The following is a 6859-nucleotide window of genomic DNA, read 5'->3' on the forward strand; positions in this document are numbered from 1 at the left end:
ACTAAGAAGACACCTCTGGATCCTGAGGGAACGTCTGTCGAGTTTCCAACTTCACTTCACCTCGGTCATTCTTGAAAGAGCATTTATCGCAGCTCATCAATCAGCCGGGACAAGCACGTCGATATCTGGATCCACGTTCACAAGCCTCAGACTTGAAATTAGGACAAGAGGAGACTGGTGTGTGCTGTGTTTATCAGTGTGTGTGTGTGTGTGTGTGTTCTTATGCACAGAGGAATCCACGCAGTGTGTCTGACCATATGCTCAAGGCAGTGTGCCTATAACTTGTGGAAGACGTGATAGGGGAGGTGTTGCTATCAAACTGCAGCTGATATCAGTTTTGTCGGCTTGCAGAATTAATGTCAGTTTGAGGCAGGCACGCTCTACTTCCTGTCGTTGGTTTCAAACAATTGTATCAAGCCAAGTGTAACCGTAGGAGCGCTCAAGCTGTGTTTCTGGGAATGCTGCCATGGCCAAGCTGGCGCACGGCTGGCATGCACACTTAGACACGCACTTAAACACTAACACACACACACATGTTGGTTAAACTATACCTGTGAGGACCCTTTACAGAGCTAAATCACATGAACCATTTTTTTTAAACCTTTAAGGGAACTTAAATTTGGAGCAACTTCTCTTACTGTGGATTTTCTAAAAGTGAAATTTATTCTTGCAATGATAGAAGCAGAGAAACACACACACACACACACCTGCTCACAAGAGGAGCAGGAAGTCTGAGTTTGAGCTCAGCCCCCCAAAAACAAAGTAGACTTTTAAAAATGGGGAGGTTGCATCGACAGTACCACAAGCCTCAAAGGAAGCTGACTCTGACGCGGTGTCAAGCAGCAGGCTTCTGCTGTGTTCACAGTTTGGGGTTTAAAGGATACTTTTAATTAGAGACGGGAAAAAATAAAGAAGGCGCGCTACTCGCATAATCAGCGCGCAAAAGATGAGTCACCGTGGCAAGGAAGCTCGAAAAACGTCTCCCCTTAAGTGCGATTTGACAAAAAAAACTTCCGTCAAACTCATTAAAAAAGTTTGTGTTTGCTCTGTTACCTTTCTTCCACTGTTTTTACTTCTCTTATTGTCAACAAGATGTCACTGGGTGAGCCGATTCCTTCCCCTTTCCTAATGTATTTACATAGGTGTTGCAGAGACAGGATGGATGCCCTCACCCTATCTTGGTAAGTATTCATGAGACAATAGAGGCGATTTAATTAGGAAATTGGACCATAATGTTTGTTTTTTGTTTCCTTTTGTTTTTCAGAGGAAAGGTTTAATAGCCTCTGGGTTGTAGTTTCAAATTCAAAATTCTGCACGGGCGACGACAAGAGAGTAGAGATCATTACACCATCGACATCAATTCAACGGCTTCTACAGTTGATGTTTATTTAAAAGTGTAGTTTTGGGGAAGAAATTTGAATCAGAGGAGGAAGATCTTATGACCGATTTGTTTTATGCTTAAACAAACTAAATAAACAAACTCTCTTCGTTTTAATGCCTGAATAAACAAACTGACCTTTTTTCTGAGAGAGAAGATCTTTCCCTTCCGATTAAAGTTTCTACCCCAAAACTACATAGAGCTCCTTTAAAGGACAGCACAGTTTCATACTGTTTTACTTTGTTTATATGTGGCGGACCCTGCCACCTTTCTAGCTTCAAACAGTATTCTGGGGACATTATTTGCCTCTGAGAACAGCTCACCTCATTAATATTGTAAATATTAAAATTCTGAGTTTTAATTTCTTCTCCAAAACTCCACAGTGCCCCTTTAAGCCTGCAATTAATTCTTCATTTTGTATTTATCGGCCTGGTTTCTAGACAGGACAGCCATCCTCAAACAGGCCTCTTATTAGTATCGTGACCTTCCATTTCACTAGTCTTACGATAAAGGCCTTCAAAAGCCAAACACAAGGTCAAAGCAAAAACCACAAACCCGGAGAAGAGCCTTGCACCCCTCCAAACTCCACATTAGCCTGTTGTCTTCTCAAAAAGCTTTTAAGCACAGAGTCTTGTTTAGTCAGTGAAAAACAAAATGGCAAGCATTTTCCCAACCTGAGGACATCCTCCACAATAAAGCCCTTTGACCTGGCCAGCTGGGTCAGAAAGCTTCTCCTGCTGCGGCCCATTTTCCTCTCCACCAGGTACAGTCTGACGTCCTCAAACTTCACCCCATCACGCCTGGAAACACCGGCGTCCGCTGGTCTCGACCTTTTCCTCACACGCGGCACAACAGGAGCCCGGAACATCTCTTTTGAGGCTGTCCGAAGTATTTCTGCACCTCTAGGAATTTGAGCTTTTTGTGTTGTCGTGTTCCACTTCACTTCCATCCAGGAAAAAAAAACAAAAAACGCCCACTTTAATGCCACAGTTGTTTATTTCACAGTTGAGGATGTTTTTTTTTTTGTTTGTTTGCCTGATGGTGAGAGGAGGTGTCGGTTGGTGCAGGGTTGGTTAGAGTTGGCAGACAGGAAGAGGCTCTGGCAACAGGTGTTAAGGATTTGGTGTTTACCAAGAGCCACCTGCCAAGATAGAATGATTGAGGATAGGAGAAGAAAAGATTAAAAACACTGCGTTGGCACGGCCTTATTCACTTCCAGCAAAAATGTGTTCTGCAAACACAAGTTTGGAGGAAGTAAACAAGGCCTGACACAGTTGCTTCTTAAAAAGCGGCCTGAAAGTTTTCATGTAGTTGTAGTTCCTCTCTCTTGGCTGGAGTACACCCCTCACTCCTGGGAGATGCCTGAATTCTGGTCACCTCACAAACCCCGCACAGCTGTCCTGCCATGTCCGGTTCGTCTCGCCACTCACCGTCTCATTATGTCCGGACCAAGTCTGCACCATCTGCTCCACCGCTTTAATTAGCTTACTGCCTAAAATGAGAGCCTTTGTGGCCGTTTCCCCTGAGATCCCACAAGCTCGTACGCGGCCTTTGCACACACACAGGTAGCGTATAAGCAGGCCATGAACATTTATCCGGGGAGAGGGAAGTTTGTATGCGGCGGTCGGGAACGCAAACTGAAAATGGATTTAATCTCTTTAACTCATCTATTCTTTTTGTTTCCAAAGAGGTAATTACAACATGAGCCGTTTGGATTTTACAGCCACAGTGGTCAAAAATGTGAAAGAAAAGGTTTAATGTCACTGTGCTGTAATTATCTACAATAATGCATCTGCTTCAGTCGACCAAATACAAGTGATTTGTTGATTTAGCCAAAGGGGGGAGGAGGGGATCATTACGGGCCTTGATTGTACATCTAATTACCAAAGCCTCTGCTCATTTCTTCACTTTAATAAGCACACCTTGCCTCTGTCATCTACACAGAATTTATTACAGCGCTCTCATTAGCGTGGCGTTCCGAGGGTTAACGGGTGTCACAGGGCAGACGTGACTAATTGTTTGACTGTTTACCCCAGCCAATCACTCAGCTTTATACGAGGGTGCTGGCCCCCGTCCAAACTGAGACCGAGGAAATTCGGGGCAACACAAAGACAAATGGCTCGTACATCGCCAGCAGCGATCACTGCAAGAGCAATGAGGCCAATTTCCCATTTAACTTTCTTCAGCCGCTCTACGGATGCATGATACAATTTCCGATAATTGTTTTGAATAATTGTTCATTTGGTTTCGAAGGGACATGACAGGAAGTGAAATTGTGAGCCCGAGTGGGCGAAACCCACAGGACTTCATCTTACAGACAAAGATATTGAATATATCAGAGGAAATGTGCAAACATCCAGTGGTGTGAATTAGCAGAGTGTGTTTTATACCCCTTATACTCATACGTCACTATTTTAAAGGCACAGTATGAAACATTTCCTCATTAAAATGTGGGGGAATGTGTTATGTATTTCAGGTTGTGTGCTCACATTATCCCAGATGTTTTCAGCAATTTTTAAACTCAGAGGAATCTGTAATTGTATTCAGGGTAACGCTGCATTTCATCTGGTCACCAGTCAATAGTGTCATGTCTCTCAGATTTAGGTCAGAGAGTGTGGAAGGAAGTCAGCGGACTAGCTGGCTAGCCACTCTGTTGCTCACCATTGTTTGTATTGCATCATTGTCGTCATTTTCATCATCAATGGCGGTTGTGTAACAATGAAGACCCATGATCCCTCACTACTTCACGTCATCAAAGTCAGTCTGTTGTTGTTGTTGTTGTTGTTTTGATTGAGAGTGGCAAAAATGAGTGTGTTTAAGAGAGAAATATTGCATTTGTTACTACATTACATTTATCTATCTCTTTAACATTTTATTCTTACTTTATTACTAGTTTTACCTCGGTAAAGGGGATAAATATTTCATCCACCAGTGAAGACATCTGTCGAATGGTTTCCACTTGATGGAGCGGTGCACTCATAAAAGTGTTGCAAGTATGCAAATTATTTACTATTTCTATACTTTTAAAGTAGCAACACCATAGTACAAACATAATCCATTACATTTAAAAGCCATGAATTTAAAGGGGCATTATGTAGTTTTGGAGAAGACATTCAAACTTCGTATTTTCATATTTCCGATGTTAATGAGGTAAAAATACAAACTCAGAAATATTTATATTTTCCATAACTGAATAAACAAACTGTTCTCAGAGGAAAATACCAGAACCCAGAGTAACCCAGAACACTGTTTGAAGCTAGAAAGGTGGCAGGGTCCGCCACATATAAAAAAAGTAAAACATTATGAAATGATGTTGCCCTGTGAGAACAGCTTGTTTATTCAGTCATCAAAATATAATTTAGATTTTTCTCTTCTGACGATAATTTCTACTACTAACTACATAGTGCACCTTTAAAGCCAGAAATAGCCACTTGGTGGCAGCAGAACAAGCTGAAAATTAAACATCTGGCATGTATCACCTCGTAACACTGATATGGCTAACATGTTAGCATACAAACACATGCAGCAGACACACAGCATTATTAGTATTCGCTTGGAGTTGTGTTTCTGGCGGCTTGGCAAATGCAAGTTTAGTTTTATTCTGCACTCGACCAGTCCCTCACAGACACATCTAGCTGTTTAGATGCGAAGTGTTTAACATCACAAACAGTCTTTTAATTTAACATTAAAGATACTTAAAGGTAAAAACTTGATGATACGAGGTTAAAAATTGTGGAGTCGATACTCAACAGAGCATCTAAAAGGGAGTACAAAACACAGCCTGAAGGTAGGTGTTAGTTATCTATTTTTCTTGCTGAAGAGTTGCTATTTTGTATCATCAATATTTCAGGCTGAGAAGAGGGAAAAGGCTGCACTGAAGAAATATCCTGCTAAAGAAACCACAGTGACATAAAAAGAAGTAATGGCTGTCTTTTGTTTTATTGGATGTAGCCACTTCTTCATTGATTTGCATGTGTTTAGGAAGTGTGCGGCTGTGTTTTAAAGTTACATTCATTATCTGGGAGTTTTCAATTTGCTGTTGGGTAATGAGAGGATCAAACACATGCACACTATTACTGAGAATAATTGGAAAATGTAGAAAATGAAATAATTGCAATTGTTCAACTGGAAAAGGGACAATTCTGTAGTTTGAGATAAAACTTTTTTCTTTTTTTTTTTAACACAAACACTGTTTCAGACCACAAAGGCTCCTATTCATCACGCTCATCCTCAGTTCCTTCCTCAACAGAGTAGTTCTGCTTTTCTCAAAATACACTTACGAGATTAGACAAGATGATGGATCCCGCTCTCGTGTCCGTGCGTTAAGTATGGAGATTGACCGAGGAGGTCATTATCCAGCCACTGTTAAAAAATTAAGCAAATCTGTAAAAACAACACTTTTGGACAAACCCAGGCTAGATGTTTCTCCGTGCTTCTTGTCTTTATGCTAAGCTAGAAACCAAACAGCTGCCAAAGTTAGGTTGAGACTCAGGTTGAGAACAAAGACGGAGCTAAAAGAAGAATATCGGACTTAAATTTTCCAGGTGAGTAGAATTGTTCAGAAAGGAAATGCTAACTGCTGCATGTCTGTTGGATGTGTGAACAGGCAACTTGTTCCTAGCAGGTTCACTAATTCAACTTAAAAGGACAATATGTGGACAGCCTACAGCCAAAAACATGATGGAGACTGCATAGTATTAGCTAAGTGAAGCTAAACATTACAAAAAGCATTAATTGTTCTCATACGTGCTAGAAAAAATAACCAGTCTGCGTGCTGAGCTAAGCTAAGCTACCTAGCTGCCTGTCCTAAAATAATATTTATATTCTCAAAATTAGGCAATAGTGCTCTGTAGCTCCATAAAAAATCTATAATATTATTATTTATTAAAGTATTTTATTATATCTTTAGATGTCCATCTCTCCTGACATGCCTGATCACGGTCACATTTCTTCTATCAGAGGTGCCAGTCAACAAGAAAAACACCCCATTTCTTGTCTTAATGAAAACTTCCAAAAGTTGAATGCACACAGTCTCTCTACGTGACTTTCATTACAGGTAGTGCAGCCATTATTATCACCTCAGCAATCTTTTCTCATACTGTTGGAGTCTTTGCACCTTAAATAAGATTACACCTTGGAATAAAACTAAACGCTCAATAAATCACAAACTCTGCCCGTAACTGTAAATGAAGTGTACGCGAGCCGGGAGGTGAGAATCCGGTTACTGTCTATTATGACACTTTTGTTTCTTAACAGGTTTATATAGAAGGACATTGAGGAAGTTCTTGCTTCCCTTTTGTGGATGCTGTAATGCAACCTCGGGGATGAGTTTCGATTTCTTTTTGTGTGTGTAAAGTTCGTGAATTGCCACATTGCTTATGGATGAAGGATGTTGGTTTTAATGAGGTGACCTCCCTGTGTGTACCTCTCCCTGCTGAGGCTGGTGTTGGAGCCGCGGTGCGTGACGGGTCAGTCTATTAC

Source organism: Pagrus pagrus (assembly GCF_965226575.1).
Source record: "Pagrus pagrus genome assembly, chromosome: 15".
Taxonomy (NCBI): Eukaryota; Metazoa; Chordata; class Actinopteri; order Spariformes; family Sparidae; genus Pagrus; species Pagrus pagrus.